The sequence below is a fragment of the Caretta caretta genome, chromosome 12 (assembly GCF_965140235.1).
Source record: "Caretta caretta isolate rCarCar2 chromosome 12, rCarCar1.hap1, whole genome shotgun sequence".
Taxonomy (NCBI): domain Eukaryota; kingdom Metazoa; phylum Chordata; order Testudines; family Cheloniidae; genus Caretta; species Caretta caretta.
Window position 1 is genome coordinate 32,727,972 of NC_134217.1, and position 15,425 is coordinate 32,743,396.

A 15,425-nucleotide genomic window follows, 5' to 3' on the forward strand; every position below is an offset into this window, starting at 1 on the left:
CGGGAACGGCGTCGATGACTGTGCCATGACCGACTGTGGTACTCTCTCCGAGACAAGGACCGATGGCGATGCCTGCTGCGGTCCCGCCGATATTCACTCCTTGAGGACGAGCGGTGCCACAAGTCCCAGCCGGACGGAACCCAACCAGACAATCTGGTCAGTGTCTAGAGTGATCCACCTGGACTCTTCCCCGAGCGATCACTGGGCAGTGATCGGCATCAGGAATGTTCCCTTGACCGAGACTGGTACTGGCCGGAGGCGACTGTGGAGATCCCAGCAGTGGCTTGCCTCTGGAGCGCGGGGCCGACATCAGCGGCACTCTGGGCACCGGCATGGACATAACGTCCTGGGCTGCCTGGAGGGCTTCAGGCATAGACGGCATCCGGACATCCAGAGAGGCCTGTTCCGAAGGGGCCAGGCTACTCCGCTCAACATGAGTTGGAGGCCTGGGGCCTGGTGGGGATCGAGGACTGCCCAACATGGGCCTAGCCTCTGTCCCAGACTTCCCTCAGTGCCACTGCGAAGAGGGAGTCTTCCTGGCCCTCTTGGAGTGCCCCGTGGATGGGGAGCGGTGCCATCTGGTCGATGGCACTGGAGAGTCGCCGTGTACCAACGCCACGGTGCCGGCTACCGGTTCAGAGTGGTGGGCCGGGATCGGGGTCAGCGCCGACTCCATCAGGATGGGCCGAAGCCTAATGTTCCTTTCTCTTTTGGTCCGAGACTTAAATGACTTGCAAATCTTGCACCTTTCGCTGATATGGGTTTCTCCCAAGCAGCACAAACAGTCTGCATGCGGGTCACTTCTTGGCATAGAAAGTCTACAAGAGCCGTACGACTTAAACTCCGGGGTGTGGGGCATGCCTCAGCCCGGGCTCACTAACTAACTAAACTAACTACAAGTACTAACGCTGAACAAACGAATAGTTCTGGGGACGAACTACAGCGAAGCTGGAGCAGAGCAGTTCTGATGCACCTTCACTGGCGGCAAGAAGGAACTGAGGGTGGGGGGAAGCACACAGTCCCCCTTATACCACGCCTGGCAGGTGCCACTCCAGGGGTCGCAGGTCCCCCCTCCCCCCCCCCCCCCCCCCCACGGGTACTGCTAGGGGAAAAATTTCCGGCACACACACCTATTGTGGAATATACATGAGCAATCACTCAAAGAAGAACTGAGCTGGGGAAAATGGAATCCCATTAGGATTTAGGCTCCTAAGAAACTTGGGTGCTTTTGAAAATTTCATGCATAAAGTATATTATTACAAGCCCAAAGATTTTCAAGAATAGCTTAAACTTGGGCTCCTAAATTCCTAATTTCACCCCAATTTTCAAACTGAGGCATCTAGAATTCATGCCTAAATTTTATATTCAGGTATGTAGGATGGGATCTTTAAAAGTCCTCAGTGAAGTCCATGAGTTAGGCCAATGTTTTTGAAAATTGCACCCATACGTTACTTATGATAACATTAGACGCCTAAGTTTGAAATTTAAGCAAAATATTTGTAGTAATAAACTAACACGTTTCCTGAAATAAAGGGCCTGATTTTTCACATTAGCAGGGGGAAATTAAGTCAAAAGCCATAAAGTGACAACAATCTTATCTTCCTTCAAGTCATTTTTCAAAATTCACTGTTTCTGTAGTGCATACAGAAAACAGCAACCTGATACCGAGTAGGAAGATGGCCAGCTGTAATGACTGTTCCTGACTGGCTAAGAATTGCACCCATTTTTTATAACCCTATGACCCTCACCTTACCATCTCTGCCCACTTGTCTGTTTCATCCACCTGTTGCATCTCATCTTTCAGATTACAAATCTAAATACAAATAGGGACTGCTATTTTGCAATTGCAATTACAAGAACTGTGCATGCAATCTTCATATTTGCATGTGAAAATGGCCAGTTAGACACAAAGTCTGCAATTACACATGTAACTTTTCAAATAGCAAACTGGGTTTCTGCTGATATGAAAATCAGTGCTCAAAATTATTTATTTTGACTGAGGGTTTTTTGGTCTTGGGAAAGTCCCTGACCCTCCCTAGCTTAGCATTCCCTTCTATAAAATGGGGATATTCTTTTCTTACTTAGTTCACAGGGGAATTGTCAGAATTAATCAGTTCATATTTGCTAAGTGCTTTAGAGATTAAAAGTGCTATGTTATTCTAAGACAGATACAAGAAATCACATCCAGGGTGATGAGAAAATAGACATTGTATTGAAGAAAAATATAAAAACATGACCAGAGTATGTGTTAGCACTTTGTTAATAACTGTTATTTTCTTTTAAATGTTTTCAAAAAGTTAGTTCTCAATGGCTGTAGTGCCTTAATAACTCAGCTGCTTCTCCCTCCCTTCTTTTTCTCCTTTTCTTCAATGTAGTATGTGATTGATTGCTTTAAAAAAAATACAGTTTCATTTTTTAATGTGACTCAGACTGGAAAAGTAGAATCAGTCATGAAGACAATCGTGTAATTAAGCAAAAAATTCATAAAGTGGGGGGCAGGAGAAAGAAAGACACAGACACAGCTACTGTAACTATTTTAATCAACAAAAGTAGTATCATAGTGAAAGAAAGCCAAGCCAGCCTCATAGCCAGCAGAGGGAGCCAGAAAAAGTGCTTACTATGCATTGTAAAAGAATAAAGAGAAACTAAAACAGATGCAATTTTTTCACATCTTTAGGGCTTTGCAAGCATTTATACATTATCTGGGTTTTTTTTTATTAAATGCATCTGTTTGTAACATTACAAGTTTAAAACCATTAAGTAACTTAAAAGGCCTGACTGATTTTCTGCAGAAGAGTAGTATTTGATTTCTACAGTTTACAGAGATGCAGCAGAACCTTTGATGAGCTTTGGTTACTTAGTTGCCAGGAAGTCTAATCTTCATTCAAGAAACAGAGGTTCTCCTGAAGTCGTCTGCAGGACTTGGATACAAGGAATACACACACAATGAGCCAGATGTTATGTTTTCCCCTACATACTACACTACAGAAGCCTACCTGTACTGTTTAATAAATAAATAATAATAATAATACTACCTAGTCTTATTAGCACTTATCAGTAGATCTCAAAGTGCTTTACAAAGAGGTCACTATCATTACCACCATTTTACAGTTGGGGAAACTGTGGCACGGGGAAGTGAAATGACTTGAGTCAAGTGTACATGATGCCGATAAAGACGCTCAAGCAGAGCTGGCTGAATACTATTAGATGAATAACCTACTCACTGATTTTTGCTGTCATTTATCAAATAAGATATTGGCCAAATATTTTTTTCCATTAATCCACTAGCTTTACACAAGTGAACAATTTTCATGGACTGATTAACACCACCACCCCGGTCAATGAATCTTAAAAATGAAAGGGCCAAATCCTCAGCTAGTATGAATGGGCATGGCTCAATTGACTTCAGTGCAGCCATGCTCATTTGCCCCAGACCTGCAGCTCAGAGCTGGGCAAATACTGCCAAAAAAAGTTTCCAAAATATCCATAGATTAAAATTTTTATAAACTTACTTTAGCGTTGAGCCTCTTTTGTGCTCATTCTGGGCCCAATCCTCCAACCACATAAGCACAGGAGTAATTTTACTTGTGTGTGTAGTCCCGGGGCAGTTCCAGAGGTTTTCCACATGGTAAGCACAACTGAACCACTCATTTTAATTAGCATGGCATGACTCAGGTTTGGCCAGGCCACCAATTCCAGGCCACCAATTCCACACAATGATGGAGGGACCACCAGGCCAAATATCAGTGAGCAGTGTTGCAAATGGATGCACTGGGTCACAATATCACTCAGTTTGGGGGCCTTCTCAAAGGGAGCGTCTGGGGCAAACTGACATTTTTGCCCACCAGGTAGCCCTGCCAATGGTACACACTGTACATCATGTGCATACAGCTGTGGGCACCACTGAGTAGTCCCATTGACTTCAGTAGGACTAACCACTTGAGTAATGCTGGTCATGAAGGTAACTGAAGGGTGGAATCAACACTGAAAACAATCTAGTAAATGAGTTTGTTGGTAAAAAGGCTCACGGAAACAGTACATTTTAAGCAGAATTTGCAGAATGTTTAACAGAAAGGGAATTTCAGACTTATCATAATGAGACTTGGCAAAAGAAACCTGATTCTAAGTATTACATTCCTCCAATCAAAGAAGAAAATAGTATCACCTGACGTATGTGTCCAACCAAAAATAACTCAGATTGACAGTGAACATTCACAATATAAGGCTTACAATGAGCTACAGATCAAGATATTTTCACAAATTATGTTTTGAATCTAATGCTTATTCCAAAGTATTTGTAAGGAAATCACAATGTGCTCATGGACAAACTGTTAACAGAATGAGATTAAGTCTGATTAATAAAATCCAGTTCTCCTTAAACTGCATGTCTTCCTCTGCCCTTTGGACTGCCACTGACAAAGTAATAACAAGCATTTCCAAGTTCTGCAACTAGGTCATGACTGTGTTTAGGACAGAAGCGATCTACTGTAACTTAGGTCATGTGCTAGTGTCTTCCACTGTGACGCACCACCAGAGTTGTTCACCCAGCAGCAATATTATGTAAACATCTTAGATCCTTTAGCTTTTGCTTTATGGCAAGGAATGAAGATATTTTGCTTTGAACATGTACAAGTAATGATAGGAAAGCATTTTATTAGCTGAACAGATAAAACGGTCATCCGCTTGTATTTATATGGAGACTTCTTCAGTAATTATATAAAATGCAGCAACACTTACTGCACCCCCAGAGCTGCTAATGCTACTTGATATATACACAATGCGAGTGTGCTCAGAAATGCGCACATATGAATATACCTCTATATCTAAACTCACATTTGACTTATCCATTACCTCCGTATAGCCTCAAACTAAAAATGGAGATGAAAAGTGGTTAGCACAATATAATTCAGAAGAGTTAGCAAGAAGGTCTAGATTTTTAAAAAAGTTTGATTATAATAGATTTTTTTCTTCCAATTGTGAAAAGTACATGAGTTCCTAAGGCATATTTATGTGTGCACCTTTATGATGTTCTTTACCTCAAAAATAGCAATAGTAGCACATGATGTAATAGTTGCTTTGGTAACTGATTTTTCCCCCCTTTAAAAGCAAAGTAAATAGTTGTGTAATACTCACTTAAATTATCAGTGCGTATGAGATTGCCCTGCAACTAAAGCAGCTCTTACATCATCATTTTTCCTGTGCTTTTTCCATGAATATGCACAAACTGTAAAGTACTACACGCTATACAAGTAAACAACTGGGGTCAATGCTGCATGTTACTATTACAGGAGGTTATTCTAAAAGACTTTAATTTTGGAGAGGAACTGGAAGTTAACTGCTCTGATCAATAGAATTTGAAATAGATTCATTTTAATAATAACCTTCCTCTTAATGAGAGTCCAAGCTACACATGAGCGTATGTGATCAGAGATTGAAGTAACTCCATCATGTACATTTTGAACTAGCTTCTACGCTGGAATCCCTTTTGAACTGCTATAGTGGTGCTAAGGGACTGAAAAGCAGCCAGACATCCTAGGTAGCACAGAACTGACGTGACAGGCTCCTGTGCTACATACCTGTAGCCCCACTACAGGGGGCTCAGATAGAGCTCTGGTTAGTCTCTGCAGGTGGAAAGTGCCCTTGGGGACCATAGCCAAGGGGTGAACTTCAGAAACAAAGTCAGTCAAATATGGCAAATCTTCAGACTCTAGTGAGAACAGCCAATCATTTCACACTGCAACCACTAATTGCTGTTCTTTAGGGACTGTGGAGCTATTTTGATTTAACATTTACAGTTTACTCTTCCAAGAAACCAGTCTGTAGCCAATCATAACACAATATACAAATACAAAAGAGCTCCAGAATAGAGGCCCAGTCCTGTCCCATTCTCTTTTATACCAAATTCCAATTGACTTCAGTGAGACCAGGAATCAGTTAAATAGACACTCATTACTAATTTATAAAATTACAAATACAATTTTTCCAGAATTATGGACCTACCTTTACATAAAAATGGGCACTCTATGTATAACTAATCTAAATAAATCATGTCACTATGGTTCAAATTAAAATTAAATGGTTTCTAATTTTGCTACAAGCCATTGTATGAATTTGTTGAGATCAAATGCATTTATAACATCTTCTAACGATCTGGAGGTTTTTAAAACTTATTGAGACCATTAAAACATAATTTTTATAAAGCAGAGGTTTAATTAAAATTTAGACTGTAAATTATAATTTGATAGTTAAACAAAAGAAGTTTCTTGATGCTTCAATAGATTTATAGAGTCCAAGCATGGACGCGACCATTGTGATAATCTAGTCTGATTTCCAGTCTAACACAGGCCATAGAACTTCCCCAAAACAAGTCCAATAGCAGATGTTTGAGAAAAAACATCCAATCTTGATTTAAAAATTGCCAGAGATGGAGAATCCACCATGACCCTTGGTAAATTGTTCCAGTGGTTAATTACCCTTACTGTTAAAAATCTATATTCTATTTGCAGTCTGAATTTGTCTAGATTCAACTTCCAGTCTTCAGATCATATTATACCTTTTTCTGCTACTTTGAAGATCTCATCATCAAACATCTGTCCCCCTTTTAGGTACCTATATCTTTAATCAAGTCACCCGTAAGGTTCCCTTTGGTAAACGAAACAGACTCAAAGAGCTTAATCTATCACTATAAGGCATATTTTTTAATCCTTCACTCATTCTCATGGCTCTTATCTGAAACCTCTCCAATTTATCAACATCCTTCTTAAATTGTGGACACCAGAACTGGACACAGTATTTCAGCAGTGGTTGAACCAGAGCCAAACACAGAAGCATTGTACTCAAGATTCCCCTGTTTATGTATCCAGAGATCCCATTAGCTCCTTTTGCCATAACAATGTACTGGAAAGTCCTGTTCAGTTGATTATCCACCTCCAGCCCCAAAAATGTTTTCAGAGTCATTGCTATCCAAGATGCAGGATGGGGGACTCTACATATGGCCTACATTATTTGTTCTTAGATGTATGCATTTAGCCATAACAACACATATTGTTTGCTTGCTTACCAAGTGATTGCTCTGGTTTAGTGACCTGTCCTCTTTGTTATTTATCATTCTCCCAATTTATGTGCCAACTGAAAATTTTGTCGGTGATGATTTTGTGTTTTCTTCCAGGTCATTGATAAAATGTTAAATAACATGGGGCCAAGAATCAATGTTGCAGGACCTCACTGGAAACATACCTGTTATATGTTAATACTACCTGAAAAAGGAGACCACAACTACAGATATTCTCATATTGGTCAGAAGTGTGTCAAAACAGGTAATTTACAGCCAAACATGTTCTTATGTTTGCCCTAATAAGGACATGTTATACAATTAAACCCACTTTAGATGGGCCATAGGGAAAATTGACTTTTAAAAAAAATCAGTTACTTAATAGGGCTGGTCTCCTTATAAAAATAGAGCATAAATGAACTCACTACATCAAAGGTTACTTTGGAGTGGATTTTTAAAGGCCGCAACTAAGGCCCATTTGAATCAATGGAAAAATTCCCATTCATTTCTGGATCAGTGCCAAACAAAGGAGCTGATTAATAAGAGTGGTGTTAGTGGGTTGTGAATTTGCACATTAGCATGTAACATGTTTAGCTCTACACCTGCATCTCTTGGCAGCACAAGGAAGTTAGAAAGAATTCCATCCACTTCTCCTTTTTCACCAATTGGTGGCATTAGACAGTTCTGCATTCATTATAAATATACGTTAAAGAACATCAGATTTTGGATTCATAATTCCGAGCACACATAATGAGGATTCTAATTTTTTTTAAAATGACTGCCTTATGTAATTCTCATGTCCTCAGTCATTCATACGATTTTTAGGTTTCGAATGTTCATTTAATTCTCATGTTTCATGCAACCTTTTTTATTCTCATGTGTCTAAGACAGCAAACTAATTTAAAACATGCAGTGTCATTAAATTTCCCTGATGCCTTTACATTAATTAGACTACACATATCAATTTTACCAAGTGATGTATTTACCCTTTTATCAGTATAGGCAGTGTGTCATGTGATCTTATTTTCAACAGCAAATTACTTCCTGTTGTGAGTTCAACTGTTTGAAATACTCTGTAAGAATCCTATCATAGAAAGGTATCAGAATATCAGGGTTGGAAGGGACCTCAGGAGGTCATCTAGTCCAACCCCCTGCTCAAAGCAGGACCAATCCCCAATTTTTGTCCTAGATCCCTAAATGGCCCCCTCAAGGATTGAACTCACAACCCTGGGTTTAGCAGGCCAAAGCTCAAACCACTGAGCTATCCCTCCGAACCAACTATGCTGCAGCAAATATTCCTGTTCTATTAAAATATTTTCTAGTTATACAAGTTATTTTCCTACTGAATTGCTTTGCTGTTCCTAACTCTTTAGACTCTGTTCAATTTAATCAGATTATTTTCAAAAGCAGGATAGCTTTTTTTTTAAATACTAATAATTTCAAAGGGTTTTTTTTTAAGAGCTGATAAATATTCACATTAGATCCTTTCCAATACCAGCAATAAGAAAATAAGATGAATATAGTAACAATACTCCGTATATTTAGTGAGGATAAATCTCAAAAATGAAAACTTAACACTGATTTTCCATTCTGAAAAAGACCAACCTATTCATTTCAATCCTTAAAAAATATTTCTTTTTCATGCCAAAGGCAAAACCTATTAGTTCTATAGTAAATGGGGAAAGGAGACTTCAAATCTCTAACATTCTGTTATATTATACCAAGCGTATTAAGTGTTTGCTGTGATATTTGTTTAAACAGAAGCAAATGCATACCAACGTGTGCACATTGAGGCAGCGTTCAGTACAAACAGCTCTGATTTGATTAAAATGAAACCACTTTCAGATACAATAGATTATTTAGAGAGCCCACAGTAATAACAAAAGTATTTATTTTGGGTTAATTCTGAAAGCTTCTTGCTCTGCAGGCCAGTACACATCAAACAATGATGAAAGTAGTTTCATTAAAGTTTAGTAGCAATGGCTTAAATCGGTCACTTACATCAGTATCTAATTACAGAAGACTGGATCATGGGGTTATCCTGCCAGCTTTGCACAACACATCATCCAGCATAGCTGAGTCAGCATGGTGGAAGGGGAAGAAGTCTGCTACTCATATGGGCTACCCACCTGGCACAAGTGGGTGCAGAAAGGAAGCATGCCTCTTTTAGGCATGGTTACATCCCTGGATTGTTCCTGCGTCAATGCAGAATAGCTCTGCCCCCTAAACAGGGCAGATTAAAAATCAGCCTGGGTTAAATGAAGTTCTGACCTTTCAAATGCATCTCTCTTTGAAGAGGATGAGACTGAAAAGAATTGTGGTTATTCTATGTGATCTCTCACTCCTCATTTATTCAAACCACAAACGCATGCTTTACCCACAAGTATGTTTAAAGAGGTCTAATTAAATGAAGTGCAGTGTGAAATAATTTAAAAAAAAAACAGTTTAAGTACAGTCTACTTAATTATTTCATTCTCAATTAAGGGACCAATTCTGCAAGCGTTTTTTCATCCATGGAAGTTCAGATGTTTGCCTGGACTGAAAGTGCATACCTGAAATCTGCTATATAAATTACACCAGAGACTTGCATTCTGTGTCACTTTACAGGAAACTCATCTGTTGTGCAATGAAGTTGCGAAAGGACAAAAGGCTGAAAGACAGGGAGAGCATTCTCAGTGTTGGCAAAAAGGGACGTTTGCTCCTAAAACGAACAGAATCCTGCCTCAGGAATGCAGAGCCTTCTGATTATTTTTTTTGCCAAGAAGTCAAAGTATTAAATTATAGCTGACACTGCAATCCTTGCGTACAGAATGAAATGCAGGTGTTGGCAATGCCAATACCACCTCTTTGGCGCCATTCTCTCTCTGTTGGACTACAGAATCCTGGATGTATTTCTGCCAGACAATGTTTTAACTGTAGCCCGTTGATTGCAGTTGAATTATACTGGTGCGATTGGGAGCAGAGAGTTTGGCCAAGTGAATTTATTTCTCAGAAGTGAGAGAGGCTGGTAGTACAATGCTCCTCTGGTAGTTTCTTTGCAAGCATTACCATAAATGTCTGCCAAGACCGCTCAGCCCTGACCTGCAACATTCCAGCCCTAGGCCTTTTTTGATCGTGTCAAATTTTTGCTGCTTTTGTGTTGTAGACAAATGTTCACTACAGAACAAATTTGAGGCCATCAAATCTACAGATCAAGAATTGGAGGCTATCAAACTCTTCTGTAAGACAGAAGAAGGTTTCAGACTCTGGTGCACCAGGATGAAAGGCAAGTGAGCTCTGAAACTAAACATATTGTGATGAGAGAGTCAACATGAACAGTATTTTCAATGGAGAATTCCACTGGCTGCAGGTGTCTTGGTGAAAAAACTACTGACTGTATTACGTAGCATGCAAATAGTAAAAAGCATCTTCATCCAAGAAAGTAAACAAGAAGTTCCAGAGGTTGGGGTGGGCGGGCGGGCTGGGGGGAGACAGGGGAGGGAGAAAGAGTTCTTTCTATTTTTCTTTTAACCTGTGTAATAATTTAATCTTATTGCGTTAAAAAACAGCAAGTGGCCGTGATTGTTGAGAAAAATATTATTTAAAGATCAACTTCCACAGAGTTCAATGGAGTTTCAGAAGGTCGGCAGAAATTGGCTCAACTGGAGGAAGCAAACAAGTACCTTGTGCAGGCTGCTAATGTTTTATTTGATACTCTCCTCAACTTCTGAATGTTTAGTGCATAGCTTTGTTGATGATGTCCTGTAAGCTTGTAAACATGAAGGACTCAGGCTTTGTATCAAAGTAACAATCTCCCAGAAAAAACAATGTATTGCTACAAAAGAAAGGCAAGTAATGGAAGGTATATTAGAATGGTAGCGACCCTTGCCTATATAATCATTGTATGGCAAGTAACATGGGTTAATTATTACCAAGGGGATAAATTTAGACCCTGGAAGAAGAGGGATAAATTCAAGTGAGAAGCCTGAGATTCCTGTTGGTTCTTCAGAAATCTGCAGGGGTCAGCCTTCCATCAGGCAGCTAAACAGTTCAATTGTGCTGTCAAAACAGTAAGAACTAAGAGTTTGGAAATGCCAAATCATCAGTGAGCTCCAGTCACTTCACAGGACTTCGTCTTATTTATATTAGAACAAAAGTTGCTTTCTGCTAAAGGACATCATCTTTATTTTTGTATCTTCTAGCCTTCCAAATAAACATTAATATATCATGCTGCAGTTTTTAAAATAAATGACACTGGAGGAACTTGTAACAATTAATACAGGAGGAAAGCTCATTTTAATGGTGTTATCCAAGAAAACAATGATAGGCAACTTAGGTTACCCTAGCTAGGGAAGGGTTTTTTAAGTTTAATAGCTAAAAGGGAATAAAGATTCTTTGGCTCCATCAAGTACTAAATATTTAATTGAATTGGAAGACCACCGTTTTTACGTAGCTCTAAATGACCCTCAGTAAGTCCTTATTATAATTAGTTTAAATGCAACTGGCCATCAGTAATGAGTCACCAGCATACAATGCATTTCTGATTATCAATATCTCTGACTTTTAGTACCATCACTACAACTGCTGGAGTTAATTATTTGAACCAGAGAGTTACCATAGTCAGAACAAACAATAATGGAGATAAGGGACAGCCCTGCCTACCTTCAGGTTTCAAAACAAATAGATTAATAATCTATAATTGTCAGATTAATAATCCTTAATAAGGATCTTGGCTGTTTGGAATCTTAAGTAAGGAATCTAAGTAAGGACTTTTGGTCCAAATCCCCTGACTTTACAGTAAAGTAATTACCACACAACACAATCAAAGGCCTTTTTGGAGCGTAGGGAAAGGATCACTCAGGTTAGTGGAGTGAATTGTGCTTAATAAACTTCTGATGTTCTAATAAAACCCATGTCTCTCCTGTATAATCCTACTTGATCATAATGGACTGTCCAGGGAGACATTCTTCTAGTTCGCATGTTAAAATTTAGGATAAGACTTTTGTATTCATGTTGAATAGATACATAGACGTATATGAGTCACACACTCTTTAGAGACCTTTATCCTTTTTGTCTTTATTAGTAATCATGTTGGAGACACAGCTGGAGGGAAACTATTAGGCAAAATTGGAGAAGATTCTCTTCTGTTTCAAAGCTCTGCTTAGTGCAGAATTGGGGGGCAGGAGGATGTTGCAGAAAAGATTCCAGCCCTTATTTCAATGTGGTTAGAGGCTGTTCTAAATTCTAACACTGGTGTAGAACAAATGGGGAACAAGTGTCTGAGAGGTCTGTCATACCCTCTCCACACACCTGCCATGTCCCCTGTGCCAACAGAGAAGGGAGGGAAGAGGTACGGGCCTAGGTCCAGTTCAGATGCTGCAACAAAGAATTCTCTGCTGGAAATTTGTGCACTGAATCCAGGCCCTTTATACCACCTGAGTGGTGCATGGGGATAGGATTTCAGGATATAATCCATCCTAAAGAGTTGATTCAGAGATCAACTAACATGGAAACTAAGTTTTTTAAATAGTTTATAAAATTCAATAAGGACCTTGGGTTTTGCCAGAGGACACTTTTGAATTAGCCTATTCTTCCTCTCCAACAGAAGGTGACCTTTTCCAATCACGATAGACGGAGTCAAAAGCTAATAAGTTGGATCTAATAATTATTTTCCCTCATGCATTGAGAGATGTAAGTGATGTAAAATGGAGCATAATACAAATTAAGGTCTTTTGAGAGCCACTGTATTAGCACTAATACTATTCTCAGCCTTTCTGAGAACAGTTTAGGGTGTTTCTCTCTGCTTGTGTCTGTTAGTGGCATTCAACAAGTTTTATCTGCTTAACTACATTTTCCATAACATGCTGGTTTCGTTCATTTATGTTTGCCTTCCCCCTCCCCCCCATTTAACAGATTATTCTTTTAGATATATATTTTAATTGAAGATCCTTTGATCCTTTCCTCACAGATCTAGTCTAACATTAAAAGTAGTTTAACTACTGCCTGCATTTTCATTTACTGGATAGTAAATGTATGGGTAGAATTTTCTAAAGCACTTAGCATTGTCTTAACTCTGCTTGCATTGAAGCCAATGGGTGATTTATCACTGACTTCAATGGGAACAGTTAAACAAATGCCATGCACTTTTGAAAAACCCATCTTTCATCTTCAACTTTGATAAAGCATCTAATTTTTCGTTAGTGTAAACTGATGATCGGATATCAAATAGAATCATTCTGCTTGCTGACAGCCATTTTTAATAGCACAATATTTGACCTCTACAACAGGTATTCTATTTGAGCAGATAATGGAAACCTTTATTCTAAGTTAGGGGTTCTCAAACTTCATTGCACCATGACCCCCTTTGACAACAAAAATTACCACACAACCCCAGGAGGAGGGATCAAAGCCTGAGCCTGTCCGAGTCCCACCACCCTGGGTTGTGGGGCCAAAGCCCAAGAGATTCAGCCCCAGGCAGAGGGCCTGTAACTTGAGCCCTGCCACCCAGGGCCGAAGCCCAAGGGCTTCAGCCCTGGGCAGTGGGGCTTTGGCCTCAGGTCCCAGTAAGTCTAATGCCAGCCTTGGTGACCCCATTAAAATGGAGTCACAACCCACTTTGAGGTCCGACCCACAGTTTGAGAACCGCTGTTCTAAGTATTTGACAATTTCCTTTCTACATGTTAAAGCCCATATTTGAGAGCAATGTACTTAGTATATTCAGAGTATCCTAAGGAAGGCAATTACTGGAGAAATACTGGCTGGAATGTAACATCCTATAAAGTATAAAAGCATTAGAAGAATCACTGAGTGAAGTTAAGAGTTTGCAACGTGAGGATTGGCCTTCAAAATCAGCTGTACCAAAAGGGAGAGATTACTTACCTTGTATAATAACTTCTAGATATTTTGTCCCTAAGGGTGGTCCATGTGAAGATATGTGCATTCCCATCCACTCTCACTCGGCGATTTTTCTGCTAGTAGTACCCAGGGATCTGTGCTTGTGTTGTACACCTCCTCATGCTACAGAAAACAGCATATAAAGAAGAGCAGACTCACAGCACTCCCGTTCCTTCTCAACCTCAAAGCAAAGATAAAACTCCAAAGCAGAGGGAAAAAGAGTAGATCGTGGAGCTCCCATTGGGACAAAACATCTCGAGTTACAGTCTAAGCTAAGTAACCACTCTTTCTTCAGGATATTGTTCCTATGTCATACCAATGCATCCTGCAAACTGCTGAGCGCTCCATCTACAATGCAGCAAAGCACTCAAGCATGCTTATAGTCCCACTGTCAATGACCAGATCAGGTAGGACCAGCAGCTGACCTGCTTCCTTATTAATTTTTTCTGCTAGGCAACCAGTAAGCCTAGCTGCACTGCCTTGGAACTGGCTGCTTATCTAGTTGCCCTACTTATAAGCCTGCCCCTGAAAGTGGATCAGTGGCTGCTCAATGCATATTATCCATGCCTGCAGCTACACTTTCCCTTGTTCCAATCCCTGCTCCTGCTTTGTTCCAGCCCTGTCTTCAACTCCTGCTCCAGCCTGCTTCCAGTCCCTGTTCCTGCTCTGCTCCAGGACCTGCTCCCCTCCAGCTTCAGACTTCGAGCTTTGATACATGGCTCTGCCTCTGGTTTAGGACTCTGGCTGACCCTCATTTCTGGCATTTGACTTCCATCCCTCTGGTGCTGACCCTCAGCTCGTTTCCTGGATTCTGCCCAGCCTGGACCCAGATCTAACCAGTAGGCCAAATGCTTGCTTCCACCGTTAGGCCTGACTACCCACAGCCTGGTTAGCCGCACCCACTGAGCTCAGTGGAACTACTCATGTTCTTGAAATTAAGCATGTATTTAAGTGTTTTGCTAGATCAGGACCAGCACCCCACAGGACACCAGGTTATGCCTGTAAGAAAAAGATAAGATTTTTAGACTGGAATTAATCAGAAATTACATGCTGGTGGAAGGCCACAGATCAGGCTTCCACACCCAGATGAGTAATTCATCTGAACTCCACTGGGAAATGGGAACTTGTTTGTTTTGTTTTCTCATTTATCTTTGGGTGCTTATCATAGCACTTTCTGGACAACATTTGCTCAGCTAGAAGAGCAATTCTCTTATTGTATTATATTTCAGTCCAACTAAGTTGAGAGGTATGAGGCTCTGTCATGGTGACCTAGCACCATTTTACAAGGCTGCATGGTAAACATCCTCCCCACATAGGAAGGCACAAAGGGCTTTTTGTCTCTCTGGTGTTAACCCCTGCTGGGAAGGCAGCTTTTCTCATCCTTTCCTTTTCATCTGAGGATCACAGAAATCTTGTGTGTTTTCCCATAAAACATCTTCATTTTTTTCCTTCCATTTAGTCTTCCAATCTTCCTATCCCTTCGAGAGAGACACTTCAGTCA

At 40.2% G+C, this 15,425-nt stretch overlaps 1 long non-coding RNA gene across 2 annotated transcripts in view; it reads right to left on the minus strand.

The window, feature by feature from the left end:
* Nucleotides 1-15,425, minus strand: part of LOC125645277 (uncharacterized) — a 344,743-nt gene that overhangs the window by 144,721 nt on the left and 184,597 nt on the right. The gene's annotated exons all lie outside the window — the stretch shown is intronic.